Source organism: Ptychodera flava, chromosome 13 (genome assembly GCF_041260155.1).
Source record: "Ptychodera flava strain L36383 chromosome 13, AS_Pfla_20210202, whole genome shotgun sequence".
In the NCBI taxonomy this organism is placed as follows: Eukaryota; Metazoa; Hemichordata; class Enteropneusta; family Ptychoderidae; genus Ptychodera; species Ptychodera flava.
The window spans coordinates 41,516,066-41,536,014 of NC_091940.1; the positions used below are offsets into that span (position 1 = coordinate 41,516,066).

Sequence of the window (19,949 nt, forward strand, 5' to 3'; positions counted from 1 at the left end):
TGTATGTCTGTATGTCTGTATGTCTGTATGTCTGTATGTCTGTCCGTCAACATCAAAAACTCCAAAACCGCTGTACATTTCATCTTGATATTTGGTGTGTACATGGATGATGGGCTGTAGATGAGATTTTGTTCAAATGAAGTTGTCATTGCCAAAAATATGCAAATTAAGTGAAAAAATGTAAAAACAGTTAAAATTGAAAAAACTCAATAACCATTGAGCAGATTACATGAAAAATTAGCATGTAAGTACTTTGGGCTGACATGAAATGATTGTGCGCATCTTGGGTCAGTATCTTGGACTTGCTATTTTTCACGAATTTTTTTGTAATTTTCTCCCATTTTTGGTCAAAAAATCTCCTGCTCTGAAACCACAAGTCCGATTGATTTGAAACTTGGTATGGAAGTGCATAGGAGTGACCTTTCCCAAATTTGGGCAAATCGTGGTGAAATTTGCATATTTTTAGTTTACACGTCCATAGACTCCATGTATAAGGCAGATCTCCATAGACTCCCATGTATAAGGCCACAAAAAATAAAAATTTAGTTTCTCATCGTATTCATATTGCAAAAAGGATGCAGTGACACAATTTTAGTCCCCACGGATGAAGTCCAGTGAGCTTATAGATTGGGTCATGTCCGTCTGTTCGTCCATCCGTGAGTCCATCTGTTCACGCAGATATCTCGGATATTTTGACAAAATGTCATGTGACCTTGATGACCTTTGATCTCAAATATACATATTTGTCCATAACTCAGTAACCACAAGTGCTACCACCCTTCATATATGGTATGATGGGACAGCTTATGACGCCACATATTGTACCTCATTATTATGCGCATATCTAATTTTGAGCGAGCCAATAGAGCTAGAGGTCTGATTTTTGGTATATAGGGATAACTTAGCAAAACAATTTTTTTGACAAAATGTCACGTGACCTCGGTGACCTTTGACCTCAAATATACTATTTGTCCATAACTCAGTAACCACAAGTGCTACAGCCTTCATGTATGGTATGATGGGACACCTTATGACGCCACATATTGTACCTCATTAATTATGCGCATATCTAATTTTGAGCGAGCCAATAGAGCTAGAGGTCTGATTTTTGGTATATAGGGATAACTTAGCAAAACAATTTTTTTGACAAAATGTCACGTGACCTCGGTGACCTTTGACCTCAAATATACATATTTGTCCATAACTCAGTAACCACAAGTGCTACAACCTTCATGTATGGTATGATGGGACAGCTTATGACGCCACATATTGTACCTCATTAATTATGTACATATCTAATTTTGAGCGAGCAATAGAGCCAGGGGTCTGATTTTTGGTATATAGGGATAACTTAGCAAAACAATTTTTTTGACAAAATGTCACGTGACCTCAGTGACCTTTGACCTCAAATATACATATTTTTCCATAACTCGGTAACCACAAGTGCTACACCCTTCATGTTTGGTATGATTGGACACCTTATGACGCCACATACTGTACCTCAATAATTATGTGCATATCTCATTCTGAGCGAGCCAATAGAGCTGGATGTCTGATTTTTGGTATATAGGGATAACTATAGGAGAGAAATATTTTGACCAAATGTCATGTGATCTCGATGACCTTTTACCTAAAATATATGTTTATGTCAATAAATAAGTAACCACAAGTGCTATGTCCTTTGTATTTAGTAGGATGGGAGACCTTATGACAACACACGCTTTACCTCATTAATTATGTACACATCTAATTCTGGGCAAGCGAATAGAGCTAGAGATCTGATTTTTTGGCATATAGGGATTAATTAGCAATAATTTTTTTTTCAAAATGTCATGTGACCTCGATGACCTTTGACCTTGATTATACATATATATGCATATTTCAGTAACCACAAGTTCTATACCCTGCAATTTTGATAGGATATTAGACCTTAAGATGTCACATCTTGTACCTCATTTATAATGCGCATATGTATTTCTTGGCTGGCCAATACTGCTAGAGGTCTGATCTTTTTTCCCGATTTAGAACCATAACTTAGACATGCCTCATGTGTTTCAAATTGGGAACAACGACATAGACCTATGTGCCCATAGATCTCAACATATACACTCCAGTGATACTTCTTAATGACCACATTTTCCTGCCCCATCAAGACTAATACTCCTATTACAAGTGGGGACTATGTCATTGTAAATGACTTGTTGAGTTAATGGTTGTATCACAGTATTCGATATATCTAATTCTGTATTTTTTCCATTTTATATTCTGAATAATTACATTAAACATATTTCACTGTCTCCAGTACATTTCATTTAAGTATTTTCACTTCATGCACTTTATCCCTTTCACACATGTTCAAATATCTGACCAGAGAACAAACACTAAATAGTCCAGGATGGGAGCTACAGTGTCATTGACGCTATTTTTTGTATATAGGGATAACTTAGCAATACAATTTTTTTGACAAAATGTCACGTGACCTCAGTGACCTTTGACCTCAATATACATATTTGTCCATAACTCAGTAACCACAAGTGCTACAGCCTTCATGTATGGTATGATGGGACACCTTATGACGCCACATATTGTACCTCATTAATTATGTGCATATCTAATTTTGAGCGAGCCAATAGAGCTAGAGGTCTGATTTTTGGTATATAGGGATAACTTAGCAATACAATTTTTTTGACAAAATGTCACGTGACCTCGGTGACCTTTGACCTCAAATATACATATTTGTCCATAACTCAGTAACCACAAGCGCTACAGCCTTCATGTATGGTATGATGGGACACCTTATGACGCCACATATTGTACCTCATTAATTATGCACATATCTAATTTTGAGCGAGCCAATAGAGCTAGAGGTCTGATTTTTGGTATATAGGGATAACTTAGCAATACAATTTTTTTGACAAAATGTCACGTGACCTCGGTGACCTTTGACCTCAAATATACATATTTGTCCATAACTCAGTAACCACAAGTGCTACAGCCTTCATGTATGGTATGATGGGACACCTTATGACGCCACATATTGTACCACATTAATTATGCGCATATCTAATTTTGAGCGAGCCAATAGAGCTAGAGGTCTGATTTTTGGTATATAGGGATAACTTAGCAATACAATTTTTTTGACAAAATGTCACGTGACCTCGGTGACCTTTGACCTCAAATATACATATTTGTCCATAACTCAGTAACCACAAGTGCTACACCCTTCATGTATGGTATTATGGGACACCTTATGACGCCACATATTGTACCTCATTAATTATGCACATATCTAATTTTGAGCGAGCCAATAGAGCTAGAGGTCTGATTTTTGGTATATAGGGATAACTTAGCAAAACAATTTTTTTTGACAAAATGTCACGTGACCTCGGTGACCTTTGACCTCAAATATACATATTTTTCCATAACTCGGTAACCACAAGTGCTACACCCTTCATATTTGGTATGATTGGACACCTTATGACGCCACATATTGTACCTCAATAATTATGCGCATATCTCATTCTGAGCGAGCCAATAGAGCTGGATGTCTGATTTTTGGTATATAGGGATAACTATAGGAGAGAAATTTTTGACCAAATGTCATGTGACCTCGATGACCTTTTACCTAAAATATATGTTTATGTCAATAATAAGTAACCACAACTGCTATGTCCTTTGTATTTAGTAGGATGGGAGACCTTATGACAACACACGCTTTACCTCATTACTTATGTACACATCTAATTCTGGGCAAGCGAATAGAGCTAGAGATCTGATTTTTTGGCATATAGAGATTAATTAGCAATATAATTTTTTTTTTCAAAATGTCATGTGACCTCGATGACCTTTGACCTTGATTATACATATATATGCATATCTCAGTAACCACAAGTTCTATACCCTCCAATTTTGATAGGATATTAGACCTTAAGATGTCACATCTTGTACCTCATTTATAATGCGCATATGTATTTCTTGGCTGGCCAATACTGCTAGAGGTCTGATCTTTTTTCCCGATTTAGAACCATAACTTAGACATGCCTCATGTGTTTCAAATTGGGAACAACGACATAGACCTATGTGCCCATAGATCTCAACATATACACTCCAGTGATACTTCTTAATGACACATTTTCCTGCCCCATCAAGACTAATACTCCTATTACAAGTGGGGACTATGTCATTGTAAATGACTTGTTGAGTTAATGGTTGTATCACAGTATTCGATATATCTAATTCTGTATTTTTAGCTACTATAGACTATAGTCTATAGAAGCTATTGGGATGGGTATCCGTCCGGCGTCCGTCGTCAGTCTGTATGTATGTATGTATGTATGTATGTATGTATGTCCGTTTGTGAGGCGTCCGTCCACTCAAATATCTTGAGAACCGCAGTACTTACTGATTCGATATTTGTTGTGTAGATTAAAAATATGATTTTGAGAAACTATTTTTTTTAATTTTTTGATATTGTTGAAAATAGGCAAATTAATGCCAAAAAGGTGTTTTTGATAAAAAATCTTCTTCTTCATAACCGCTGGTCAGACAGCTTTGTTATTTGGTATACAGGTCCCTAGGGGTAACCCAACTTAGATTTGTTCAAATTGTGATGAAATATGCAAATGTGTATTTTTAAGGAATTTTTTTGTCATTTTTGGTCAAAATTTGACTTGCATTGTATGTAATTCTTGTACTGTAAAAACCCTATCAATTCACCCAGAAAAAAATAATTAATATGATTTTAAATAATTGAATTAATTAGGAATCATCAAAGCCAAAATAATTTTTATGTAGAATTATCAGAAAGTTCAACCTTTTTTGACAGTTCGTAGTGAAATGCTTACCATCTTGGAGGATTAAAACATGTAAACGCAACTTTCCTGAATCCCAACTTTGACATATTCTGAACTGTCATTTATTGTGCCCTGTATGTTATCTAAAAGAAATTGCTCAAAATAGTCAATAGAGATAGAGATAGAGAAAGTTCTAATTTCCATTTATGGTTGACTTGGTAAGGATAAAATAAAATTACTTTTTGAGGAAAAAAATAGAGTGGTCAATTAAAAGAGTGGTCAAAGTGATAGGGTTTTTATGGTACCGTAAAGCTTCGCTGTAAGATTCCTCATGTGCTATTTATAGCAATTGTGCAATCTGTGTAAACAGTGCAATGAAAGTTACATGATTCCTTATAATGCTTTTGATGACCTTGAACTTCTTAAGTTTCAAACATTTGTCTCTTCAGTGTGCTTTCTCTGCGTATGTACAGTCTCAAGTTATTCAACAGAACTCACTTACAATGTTAATGAAAGATATCCACCTTCTTCATCAATACATGTGTCACAAAAGGTTATTCTCTACATAATACACAGCAGAGCTCTGTCAACTGTGGAGTTGCTTGTTTTTTCAAAACCGCTGGTCAGACAGCTTTAACATTTGGTTTACAAGTCCCTAGGATGACCTATTAAAGTGAGATAATTTCATACAGTCAGGAAATACTTAATTTTGTAACCATGTCTATTGTAGCTTCAGGGACTTTGGCCCTATGTTTTCTATTTTATATTCTGAATAATTACATTAAACATATTTCACTGTCTCCAGTACATTTCATTTAAACCGGTAACTCTCGGTAGGGCCCTACCGAGAAAAATCGATAAAAATGGGCGGAGCAAAACATAACTAATATGGTATCTTTGTGAACAAAAAGTAGCAAATTAAAACAGCTGGTTGAACACCTCCAAAAATAGAACGTGCACGCCACATAATGTAACATTGACTGCACGGTGACTTTTACGTATACTATTTTCACCCAATTTACGGTTTACTTTCCATACGTATTTCCATACGTATTTCCGTATTTCCATACGATACATCCACTCATTTCCCCCATAGGTTTGTCTTGAACATAGACTTTTTCGAAGTCTTACTGGAGCAGGGTTCGGCGCGGCGTCGCCTCGGATTTGTACAAACCGTGATGACGTTGCCAGGCGATCGATCGACACCCCTTAGATCTCATGCGTCATGGTATACGTTTCTCGTCCCGAAAACGAAGCGTCTGTCATTGTATTCTGCGCGTTTTTGAATGATTCAACATAATGCATATCATGGCAGTGGCAATAGCTATCCGCATCTTTGTATACGGGTAAACGATGCAGAAATCCAACGAGTAGTTTTTTCTGCCACGGGATCTATTATCGGAGTTTTCCTCGGCTCAGTCATGGTCATAGTGTACATCACTCTTGCAGGGAGTCTTGATTGAAGATAATAATGAAGCACCGTTTTGTCCAAACGCCGTCCTAGAAATGCCGCATTTCAGGAAAGAACGGGAAAAAATCAAAACAGTTCTGAAAGAACAGCAAATTCGCCTACTAGATGTCCAAATTTATCGAGTGTGGTTATTTCAATGGACGACGTTGGACATTTACCACAATGCTCAACGGCCGAGTCGTCTACCAAATTTTGTAGAGCTTTTGTCTTACAAACAATCCTTCCTCATTCTACCTTAGTTTAGCGAGGCAGGGCTGTGTCTCCATTATAAAACGTAGTTTTCCACAGTTCTTGGATGGTAGTTGTAGTTTCCTTTTCAAAATTCGGCGCTGTCGCGGATGGGAGGGTACAGACAACTATTCCCCCGGCTTCGATTACAAGTTTTATGGTGACCGAAATGAAATGTGGTGTCGATTTGTTGTCTTATGATTATTTCAAAAAGCTTCTGAAAAATACTTACTTTAGAAATCAAACCTGTTAATATTTAATCACCTAAAATAAAATCAGAATAAAGTGATCGCATGATCTCTCGGAGTATTCATTTCAATGTTCATCCCTCCTTATAAATGGTGAGTTCTAGTATTTCGCTACTTTGAACGATCCCGCCAAAATCGAGTGCACTTGCACTTCTACACTCTCCACGCAGTCGCGATACTAGTTCATTACAAACGCGTGGTAGTCAGAGTCAGACTGCTAATCACACTGTATGTCAACTGGCTTTATGAGGATAGCGGTCACTGATGAGCACTAGAGGTAGCCTCGGGAATTTTCTTTGCCAGGAATGAATTGGAGCTAGCTGTGGTGGGGATCGAGCGCGGACATTTGAGTGCAACTTATGGGACTGATTGGTACGGTGACCTCTGCTGCCGCCGGCGACGTTTGTCAACTCGACGTCTGATCAGCACAGCAGTGACGACCGAATATGCCGAAGGCGATAGCAGGCGTCAAAAAAAATCCGTTTTGTCAGCACATTGGATTCTGGAGGCTACTTGTTTTGTGTTACATAGGCATGCACGGCTTTAGATCGGGAAAGAAAATGTATATCACTTTTGGAAACAGCTAAGCGTAAGCGATAGTTACGCATATCGCATTGCGATGATTGCGCTTTCAACAGTATGTTTACTCGAGGGTAAAACTTGAAATTTGAAAAGAAGACAGAAGATATACAGACAGTGCAGACAAAGTGAGAGATCATGCCAGAATTTGCGCTGGTACTTGTCCGTGGTCTCAACCCGAACATGCCAGACGTACTTTATGTCGGGCATAAATGACAGTATAGGCCTTCCTGTCTGTAAAATGTACGGCTCAGGTAGGCCAACATAAATGAAAACGGTCCTTTTCAGGACCAACAAATTTTCCAAAAAGAGAACTGCCTAATCAAATGTGTTTGCATGACATTGTATTTATTATACACACTGTGAGTGCGTTTGTATCTTTCGGTACGCTCCGAGTATTTGGTGTTTTTTCCCCGCGTTGAACAATCAACGCTACGTACGTAAAAAGTAAACAACGTATCGCTCATGACTCATTTGCAATTTGCATATCATGTCAATCATGCAGATTCAAACTGAACATCGAACGTTATACCGGCGATATTACCGGCAAGTATTTTATCCTTTTCCTGGTTCCAGACGTCATTTCAAATTTAATTTCGTCAGAAACCAAGTATATTGTGCTCCAAATACTTATACACATATCCCTCAATTTCCAAGAAAAAAATTAATCGGTAGATTTCTAAATTAACGGTTTTTATTGACGACGTCCAGAGCGTACCGAGTACGTTTGAATATCCCACCATTATGACCACTCTCGTAGGTTCTCGCGCTTTTATACGGGAGTTGGGGCTTTAAGTATTTTCACTTCATGCACTTTATCCCTTTCACACATGTTCAAATATCTGACCAGAGAACAAACACTAAATAGTCCAGGATGGGAGCTACAGTGTCATTGACGCTATTTTTGGCCCACGCGGTGGGCGTAGCCCACCTAAGTGGGCCATTGTCATAGGGTGGCGTTTGTTAGTCTGTATGTGTGTCTGTAATATGTATGTGTGTGTGTGTGTGTGTGTGTCTGTCTGTGTGTGTGTGTGTTATGGATTTGTTTCGTCGATATCTCTCAAACTCATTCATCAAATGTCATAAAATTAGGTACACAGAATCTTTAGGATGGGAACTAGATCTGATTAGGTTTTTGGGTTTGTTGGTTGCATAGTTGAGCAGAAATTAATTTTTGAAGTAATATTTTGACTTATTTTTGCTCATTTTTGCTCATTTACATAGCAAGGGAGGATGCACTAAATTATAAGCGGTGGGCTACAGAACATTGAACAAAAAAAATAAATTTGTATAGTTAATTGATTGAAAGTATTTTGTTTTTCTAAATTTGTGCAAGTTATGATATTAAACGACAACAGTGATGCCAAAACACAAATACATCGTTTAGGAAGAAATCAAGATGCTGCATTTTTTAATAGAGGAACAAATCTATCATATTAGCTGATATGATATTGAGGCAAAGTATAGGCATTTAATAGGCATAAACTGTGCACCACTTGTTGCAAACCTATTGTATTCATATGAGGCTGAGTTGATGTAGTTTCTGCACAAAATTGAATGTAAAAGGATTGGCAAGCATTATAAAGTCATAAATGATCTAATAAATTTAAACAAACCTATAATACAGGAAATTATCTTGTGTATGTATACCTAGATGACTCAAAATCATAGAAACAACTGAAACTGTGGATCAGCAACTTGTATCAAAAATAAATAGAGGTTCAAGATTACCACATGTGTATTGTTACGGCCTGGAAATTATCTATCTGAAATAGTACCTTGATTATTGAACCTGTTATATTATCTATGTGTAATATCGATATGGTTGAATATTTAACATGTACTTTTCCAGAAATTTATTTTGCCCTGATATTTATATTAAGTAGTAATTAATATGTGGATGCAATATTTCTGTGCATTAATTGAGAAATGTGAATGAAATGTATATGTATGGTTGTGTTCACTATAGAATCATGAATGTGAGTATAAACAAACGATTTTGTACATGTGGGTTCACAATTCCATATTCTGGTAGGTGAGAAAATTGATTCAGGAGTATTGTCGTCTTAATTTCGCCAATTTTCAGAACTTTTTAATCATTGACACACATATACCAAAAGTTGAATACTTCTTTTTGTTCTAATGTTTTCCTTTACATGGTGTAATGAAAGCACAATCATTAGGAGAGACTATTGTACAGCAGGACAAAGATGTAATTTAAGGTATACAGCATCTTCTTCAAATAGCTGAAAAGTTGAAAAGAAAATGGAAGGAAGTGTAGGGATTAGCGAAAAGTGATTGCAAAAGAAGTCGATGAGACTCAGTCTGCTAAAATCCTGTCATAGGTTATGTGCTCAACCCGGTGCTGGCAGTGTGGTCAATCTCAGTTCATTATTTTAGTATGTTTTATTAAGTAACAAATACAATGAGCAGCAGAAATACATCAAATGAATAAACTACTTAAAGTATAAGTAGGTACATCCTAAACAAAAGGAAAATATGAGTTAAAATATTAATGATATCATAACAGCATGTGCTTCATGGCAGTGCATTGTTCTAAGAGACCTCACTTAATGGGGTGTTGTAAAAATCTTCACCAATCGTAAAATGGACATTAGCACAAAAAGGCAGTTTTGGTGAAAAATCTTCTTCATAACATCTGATCAGACAGATGAAAATCTTCAATTTTTGTCTTATTGGGTGAATTTTTGCCATTTTTGGTCAAAATCTTCGTTTCTCAAAAGTTACTCATCTGATAGCTTTGATATTTGGTATACAGGCTCCGAGGGTTTACATTAATGTTATATATTGAAATGTTCAATTTTGTATTTTTGCAGCTAAATTTGCAATTTTTGGCCAGGCTTTCCTGAAATGAGCTATCAAAGATATCCACCTTTGTGTCACAAAAAGTTATTCTCAACATAACACGTACCTCTGTTGACTGTTAGGTCGCTTGCTTTTTCAAAACTGCTGGTCAGATGGCTTTAATATGGGTATACAGGTCCCTAGGATGACTTTAGTGAGATAATTTCATACATTCAAGAAATACTTAGCTTTCCATAATGTGTATAGTAGCTTTAGAGGGACATTGGCCCTATGTTTTTAGTAAGCAACTGGATGGAGTTTTTTGACCCGACAAGTCCTCCTGGAACCCCCCCCCCCCCCCCCCGATAACAAATGGTCCATACCTAATTGTACGCCCTAGAATTTTATGTAGTTTTGTAAATGAAGTGATAAAGATATAACTTATAAGTGCGTATGTCTTAAACACCCATGGTCACATCATAATCGGTATGGTGATTATGAACCCTCTCTGTGTAGTAAAGAATGGTGTAGCCCTACAACACGTGACTCAACTTTGCACTCGGCACGCACGCCATCATCACTGATGTTTCCTGATAGTCTGATCTCGGGCAGCTGATCTCTCGGTGCCCTTGAAAACGTGTGTGATCTCTAATTTTGGACCGACCAGAAGAGAAGCAATACAGTTTGTGCGGTGGTATTTGGAATCAAAGTCGTTCACTTGATGAGCAGGTAAGAATTTCATGGTTTGCAAGCTGTCATATCTGAGTGATTGACCATGTTATTTGATCTTGTTGGTGACTTTCATTCTTGACCGTGTGAATGAAATTTTCCCATTCTGACAATGATTAGGTCCGTTTCATTTACCAGGGTAAGCAAAGTACTCATGCGTCTTTGTAGTTATGATAGTTTTCAGCTAGCTTAATCAAATCACATAAACGAAGGTATCACTCTCAAATTTCAAAGTCCCCGTACGCATACCAACAGTAAATGCTTTCAAAAACGTCATTGACTTGTACTATGAAACCAGAGAAGTCAGAGGGATGACCAGAATCCTGAAAGGATTCCTAATCCCGTCAACCGAACTGAACTGAACTGAACTGCATACAAGTTAAAACGTCATTGAACATAAACGAGTCGTCGGTACAACCCTGAACTGGCCTCACTGTGTATACTCTCTACTACGTCCATGGTACAAGTGTGTTTTCATGAAGAGATCAGGTTGTTTATAGTTAAGGGTCAGAAACCAAACACTGCCGTGTGTCCGTTTGTCAGAACCAGTGATCATGAATTTTCTTAAGTCCATTTCATGTTTCAAAGTTCATGCATCGATCACGTTATTTTGGTCCAAATTGACCGTTCGCGACTCCCTCGCCGTGCTGTATTTATTGTCCTTGCAAATTGGGGTGGGTTGAGGTCGAAGCCATGTCTGCAGGAAGCCAAGCGGTACGCTAAGCTCCAATTGTCTCTACAGCCAAATTACAGTGCTTAGCCAATTGTACAGCCTTTTCAAATTCATTATGCATGTGTCATTAATTTACGTTAAATTTATGTAAACTACGGAATCACCCAAAACGTCAGTTTGTTGTCGGGCCGGATGCCTACGGGGAACGATTTTGCTGTGGGCCCCTCAGTTCAAGTAGTTGCGTCGCGCCGGAGTGACACAACCTTGGACGTCAAAAAAGATTTTTTCACTTTCATGCTCCAAAGATAGCGGTTCAGCAGAATGGTCGTTAGGTTACACGAAATGAATGATAGCTCATAAATGTATCATGTGTGTGTATTTTTCAAACAGGCAACTCAGAAGATACTGCTCATTGCAGCAGGTTTGCCGCAAACGTAACGTGAGCGTTTTCAGTCGCGGGAATAATAATACCTTAAAAAGTCAAATGAATCATTGAATACACTATAGGGAAAAAATGCGTGACTAGAGTGAGAAACTGACGCTTTCTCGCAATCGGTGAGAATCTGTTCTTATTCTCACCGCTGTTGGGTGAGAAAATTTTAATCTCCACTGGAGATTGGTGAGAAATGCACTCCTTGGCGAGAATCAAGTGTGACAACAAATTCTCACCCCGGTGAGAATGGAAATTCTCACTAAGTACAGCAAGAATTGAAATTCACTGGCGAGAATCATCAAGACTCGCCGTTCAGAGTCTCTATGATTCTTGCCAATGAATGGCGAATCTTGATGATTCTCGCCAGTGAATTTCAAGTCTCGCTGTACTTATAGTGAGAATTTCCATTCTCACCGGTGAGAATTTATTCTCACACTTGATTCTCGCCAAGGAGTGCATTTCTCACCAATCTCCAGTGGAGATTAAAATTTTCTCACCGACAGCGGTGAGAATAAGAACAGATTCTCACCGATTGCGAGAAAGCGTCAGTTTCTCGCTCTAGTCACGCACTTTTTCCCTATAGTGATATGGAATTTTGTGAATATATTGACTTTTACAACAGACATAGTGAGCTGAACTGTACACTGAAGTGTACAGTACTTTGTAGGGAGGTAATGCAGATTAGAATAGAATATGATGATGGTGTATTTGGATGCGTGCACGCGTTGAACTTGAGTAGAAGAAATCGTACCGCTAAAATACAGATACTACCAAGAGAAACTGCTAAAATACAGGTACTGCCAAGTTCAGTTCAGTTGACGCATGTACACTGTAAAGTAACCGGTTCAAGAACTAGTAATTCTATGACACGAATCTACGTGTTTCCCAGTTCCTCAAAAGATATTAACAAACGGTTTCGTGTAAAGTAAGTGTTCATAGCATAAATGTAATACAAATTGTAAAATGTTGGTGAAATTTCAGTATCCTTGGGTGTATATTGATTCAGGTAATTCAGCATTTGATGTTTGATAATACAGGGATAATGAAAGCTATACTTACTGTAACTCTTTTGATTTTTTGCTTTCATGTCTAGTTTCTTTGTTGTAACTTTTATTGAAAAGTTATCATAAATGTTAGATATGAACAATTCTTATTCTGATAACAAATTTTTTTTACAAAGTGATGTTCAAGGTACATCTAAGAGAATCTATTCATGTCAAGCAGCCACATTTATTTTCCCACACATTTTGTGGGATATTGTGGGATGTTGGCCCATGCAGTATCTAGTATTGTCAAAAATCATTGTCTCTGAAATCACTCTTCGGATTGCTCTGAAACTTGGTACGTATGTTTCCACAGGTACTACTCACTGTGCCTGCCACATTGAATAAGCCAAGTGTCATTGACACTATGTTTCAACAGATGAAATATGAATCAGCTGAATGTGTTCTGGTTTTATCTACACTATATTAAGTCATACCTCAAGTTTCATTGTGATTACATTTATATATATTGATTCTGTATAAGTAAGTCATGTATCCAAGTGGGAATGTATGAAATACCTAAAACATTATGAGCGTAATTGTAAGCATTACGCATTTGCATTTCTTACTTTGATTAACATTCAGAATGCACTGTACTAATATCATTGCACCTCCTTTTTTCCTCTTCACAGATTTCCACTGGGAGGATTACTATTACATGAAGATAAATTCAAATCAAAGAACCCATTCACAAACACAAATAAAAGTGAAATAAAGTTATTGTATACAACTGAATCTCTGTTAGTGCATTTACTGAAATAAAAACATAGAGCATAATAATGACATACAACTTAAAACCGTATACAAAAATATTTTTACCATATTTCAGAAGTATTTCCGTAGTACTTCAGCAACAAAATACTTTCCTGGTGAATCTTGCTCAGACCTTTTATGAAAACCAATGTTACATTTAATCTTGTGACACTATTCAACATATGTCACTTTTTATTCTTAACGCTTTTCATGAAAGTTTATCCTATACTCACACAAACCCTCTTTTCCATGAGGAGTTTTTCTAATGACGCACTTTGTTATTGAAACCTATTCTCCATTTCATGTTGCTTTTTTCAACTATTACCGCGTGGGCAACTTAAGTTTTACTTTGATTTTGTGATACGATCCAATATGGCCGCCGTGCGGCCATTTTGTTACGATTTTTTCATGTACAGAGCCATAACTCAGGCATATCTCAACCAATTTTATTCAAAGTTGGTACAAGGACATCAACCTATGTCATACACATGCACATTGACTTGTTTTGTGATACGATCCAATATGGCCGCCGTGTGGCCATTTTATTACGTTTTTTCATGTCCAGAACCATAACTCAGACATGTATCAAGCAAATTTATTCAAAGTTGGTACAAGGAGATTGACCAATGTCATACCAGTGTTCGAAATAATCGGTGGCAATGGTGGCATTTGCCACCAAAAACTATCAATCTGCCACCAAAATTTTTTCTGGTGGTATTTTTCTGCCACTAAATTTTGGGTCATCATATCATTGATCCTACCGCTTGAACGAAGGAACACTGAAGGAACACGCGTTGTCTGACAGCGGAAAAAACTCATTAGCAAAAAAAACCCAAACTAATTGCGACATTTTGGCATGAATGAAAACATAGCGTGAATCCAAACTTGTGATTGGCTAATCTCCATATCGATGACAGCAGCTTTTGTTACACTTGACATGTTGTTGCCCTCTGTGATAGCCGCATATGCAGTCATAGGGCACAAGATAAAAGCATGTTGTGACATTTTGAAAACAAGCCAAACTGCAGCCTGCATGAATACTTGCAATTCATTAGCCAGTACAGGCCTCGAAAATTCCTATCGCCCGACCCCGGTGGCTAGTGAATTTTGCATTCGGGCAAGTAAAAACAGTATGCTTTCCCTTCCGATGGGCAAGTGCACCAGCGGTTGAATTAACTAAGCCCTGGACAATTCAAGCTTGAAAATGTATTTCATTATGTCTGTACACGCCTACAATCATTGTAAGTCCTTCAACTCTCAAAAGTTTTTCTGAAAACCCTTGAAAATCCGCCTGACATCGCAAAATATCGTTCTTGCTGTTGTAAAACACAAAAAGTCGTAAAAATAGAGTTTTGCGACATGTTCTCTCCGACGACACGGAGTGAACTCACTGTTTTGTATGTGTATGCCGTAAAGTGGTATGCTCTTGACAGTGGTTGCCATTCTCTTTGTGCAAGTGTATGAGTCGTATGACAGTCGATCGGCTTCACGCGATAGTGTAATTGCACCATGTGCTTGGTAAATGGATGTAAACTTATTCGAAGCCATGGATCTTGGCAATGCTTACTGTTCAACGTAAATCAACACCCAGTTGAAAATTACAAGTTTACATCGTAGTCGAAACGGCTCAGTCGACCAAGGAGGCCACATATTGCAGCTACGTAGTGCGTGAGATGCAGACAGTTTCAAATTACGTGACCTTGGTTGTTAGGAATCGGCTCTCACTTACAGAAAACAAATCTGCACTGAAGAGTAACGAAAACGAAACTTGAATCTGCTCTCTTGACGAATACGTTTATCAAAATAAAACTTTGAAAGACTGCTGTGCTCAGTGAGCAAACATGTAAACAGGTAAAAGGGTTGCAGATGTACATGTGCGCATGCATTGGCAGATAAACACCAGCAGAGCAGTTGTTTGTGATCTCAGCTTGATAATAAAGAGCAGCAGCCAGCCATGCACATTGTAAATCACACAATCTTATTACTCTTATGCAAAGATTTTAATTTGGATTAGGTTGTGGAAAAATTCCAAATTCAAAGATGTTTTCTAGATGGCCAAATCTACAGAAAAGACTAAAGTATTCTCACATTTCTTCTGTGACATTTCAGATTTGGTAATAGTCCTTCATTTTAACAAGATGTACATGTAGTTCATGTTTGAAAATGTTTTTTCCCTCTTTGAATTCACTTCATATGGCCAAACTCTTGCTCTCTGTTACAAATTACTGGTACAGTTATTAGAAATTTAGGGCAAGTAATTTTTCCTCTCGGCCAAGTAAAATGAAATTCACGTGTCCCGCGGTTAGTAAGTTTGCAAACTTGTTTTGAAGCCTGTAGTATGGGTGACTTTTTGTGACGTGTACTCACCATATTTTCAAGAATTTATAAATTAGAATGAGTATGTGGCAATAATGACAAAATGTTGTATTATACCGATCACATTATGTGTTAAACTGCCACCAGATTTTTAGCTCCCATAGCCATATGTATATATGGCAATGGAAGCTATTCTTATAGGCTAGGAAAATGTCTGTATGTATGTATGTCTGTATGTCTGTATGTCTGTACGTCTGTATGTCTGTATGTCTGTATGTCTGTATGTCTGTATGTCTGTCCGTCAACATCAAAAACTCCAAAACCGCTGTACATTTCATCTTGATATTTGGTGTGTACATGGATAATGGGCTGTAGATGAGATTTTGTTCAAATGAAGTTGTCATTGCCAAAAATATGCAAATTAAGTGAAAAAATGTAAAAAACAGTCAAAATTGAAAAAACTCAATAACCACTGAGCAGATTACATGAAAAATTAGCATGTAAGTACTTTGGGCTGACATGAAATGATTGTGCGCATCTTGGGTCAGTATCTTGGACTTGCTATTTTTCATGAATTTTTTTGTAATTTTCTCCCATTTTTGGTCAAAAAATCTCCTGCTCTGAAACCACAAGTCCGATTGATTTGAAACTTGGTATGGAAGTGCATAGGAGTGACCTTTCCCAAATTTGGGCAAATCGTGGTGAAATTTGCATATTTTTGTTTACACGTCCATAGACTCCCATGTATAAGGCAGATCTCCATAGACTCCATGTATAAGGCCACAAAAAATAAAAATTTAGTTTCTCATCGTATTCATATTGCAAAAAGGATGCAGTGACACAATTTTTAGTCCCCACGGATGAAGTCCAGTGAGCTTATAGATTGGGTCATGTCCGTCTGTTCGTCCATCCGTGAGTCCATCCGTTCACGCAGATATCTCGGATATTTTGACAAAATGTCATGTGACCTTGATGACCTTTGATCTCAAATATACATATTTGTCCATAACTCAGTAACCACAAGTGCTACCACCCTTCATATATGGTATGATGGGACAGCTTATGACGCCACAAATTGCACCTCATTAATTATGCACATATCTAATTTTGAGCGAGCCAATAGAGCTAGAGGTCTGATTTTTGGTATATAGGGATAACTTAGCAAAACAATTTTTTTGACAAAATGTCATGTGACCTCGGTGACCTTTGACCTCAAATATACATATTTGTCCATAACTCAGTAACCACAAGTGCTACAGCCTTCATGTATGGTATGATGGGACACCTTATGACGCCACATATTGTACCTCATTAATTATGCGCATATCTAATTTTGAGCGAGCCAATAGAGCGAGAGGTCTGATTTTTGGTATATAGGGATAACTTAGCAAAACAATTTTTTTGACAAAATGTCACGTGACCTCGGTGACCTTTGACCTCAAATGTACATATTGTCCATAACTCAGTAACCACAAGTGCTACAGCCTTCATGTATGGTATGATGGGACACCTTATGACGCCACATATTGTACCTCATACTTATGCGCATATCTAATTTTGAGCGAGCCAATAGAGCTAGAGGTCTGATTTTTGGTATATAGGGATAACTTAGCAATACAATTATTTTGACAAAATGTCACGTGACCTCGGTGACCTTTGACCTCAAATATACATATTTGTCCATAACTCGGTAACCACAAGTGCTACACCCTTCATGTTTGGTATGATTGGACACCTTATGACGCCACATACTGTACCTCAATAATTATGTGCATATCTCATTCTGAGCGAGCCAATAGAGCTGGATGTCTGATTTTTGGTATATAGGGATAACTATAGGAGAGAAATTTTTTGACCAAATGTCATGTGATCTCGATGACCTTTTACCTAAAATATATGTTTATGTCAATAAATAAGTAACCACAAGTGCTATGTCCTTTGTATTTAGTAGGATGGGAGACCTTATGACAACACACGCTTTACCTCATTAATTATGTACACATCTAATTGTGGGCAAGTGAATAGAGCTAGAGATCTGATTTTTTGGCATATAGGGATTAATTAGCAATATAATTTTTTTTTTCAAAATGTCATGTGACCTCGATGACCTTTGACCTTGATTATACATATATATGCATATTTCAGTAACCACAAGTTCTATACCCTGCAATTTTGATAGGATATTAGACCTTAAGATGTCACATCTTGTACCTCATTTATAATGCGCATATGTATTTCTTGGCTGGCCAATACTGCTAGAGGTCTGATCTTTTTTCCCGATTTAGAACCATAACTTAGACATGCCTCATGTGTTTCAAATTGGGAACAACGACATAGACCTATGTGCCCATAGATCTCAACATATACACTCCAGTGATACTTCTTAATGACCACATTTTCCTACCCCATCAAGACTAATACTCCTATTACAAGTGGGGACTATGTCATTGTAAATGACTTGTTGAGTTAATGGTTGTATCACAGTATTCGATATATCTAATTCTGTATTTTTTCCATTTTATATTCTGAATAATTACATTAAACATATTTCACTGTCTCCAGTACATTTCATTTAAGTATTTTCACTTCATGCACTTTATCCCTTTCACACATGTTCAAATATCTGACCAGAGAACAAACACTAAATAGTCCAGGATGGGAGCTACAGTGTCATTGACGCTATTTTTCATAATTGCCACCTGATTTCATATCCAGTGGCAGACTTTTGCCACAAAAAATAAAAAAGTATTTCTATCCCTGCATACATATGCATGTTAATTTGTTTTGTGATACGATCCAATATGGCTGCTGTGCGGCCATTTTGTTATGATTTTTTCATGTACAAAGCCATAACTCAGTCATATTTCAACCAATTTTAATCAAAGTTGGTACAAGGACATTGACCTACCGTATGTCATACATATGCACATTGATTTGTTTGTGATTCGATCCATTATGGCCACCATGTGGCCATTTTATTACGATTTTTTCATGTCCTGAACTACAACTCAGACATGTATCAAGCGAATTTATTCAAAAGTATTTTTATCACAGACCTAATGAAGAGGACTCTATCCTCTCTGAGGACCTGTAATCAAAGCACCCATTAACAAGTGGGGACTGTGTCATCAACGATGACTTGTTTAACTTACTTTAATCATTTTCAATATCTCTTTATGTTAGTTGTTCCAACCATTTTCCCCAAGAGATTTACAATTTTGAAAAGGATAAACAAATTTAATTAATAATCAGTAAACTGATTGGAGATTGCCATACCTTGACCTGTACTACGAATACCTTGTATTCAAGCTGTAAGTTTGATGATTTCTTTCACTACCAGTACTGGTTTGTTTGTTTTTAATGTCAATGTCAATACCAAGTTCATGTTCTACATCCCAAATTAATGTTGAATCAACTGCCATGTAGTTTGTTTACACAGCCTGTGTACATGCATGGATGTACAAAAATAGATCCCATGGTACATGTCAATGTGCTATTAATTGTTTACATTTGAATTGTAGTCGGCATCAGAATTCACTGTCAACAATAACAATGCAGTCTGTTCATGTACAGTCTGAGTTGACAAAGTGAGTACTGTGTACCGGTATCTCCAATATGCTTTGGGGAGTAGAACAAGAAATCATTGTTGACATAAAAAAGAAAAATTGTGGAAGAATCATCTAATGTTACAGCTACAGGCCTTTTAAAAGTGACAGTTACTGGCTTTTTAAACGTGACAGTTATTGGCTTTTTAAAAGTGACAGTTACTGGCTTTTTAAACGTGACAGTTATTGGCTTTTTAAAAGTGACCTGAGAATGTTTTAGAGTGGGGAAAATTGGACAGGCTATGAAATAGTTCATGAAAAGAAAACACAGTC

At 37.2% G+C, this 19,949-nt stretch overlaps 1 protein-coding gene and 1 long non-coding RNA gene across 5 annotated transcripts in view; both read left to right on the forward strand.

Annotated features, from left to right (window-relative positions):
* Window positions 1-19,949, forward strand: part of LOC139148486 (F-actin-uncapping protein LRRC16A-like) — a 98,081-nt gene that overhangs the window by 7,124 nt on the left and 71,008 nt on the right. The window lies entirely within an intron of this gene.
* LOC139148474 (uncharacterized) lies at window positions 10,711-13,737 on the forward strand. The gene is made up of 2 exons (XR_011555944.1): window positions 10,711-10,853; window positions 13,635-13,737. It is a non-coding gene; the product is annotated as an uncharacterized lncRNA (long non-coding RNA).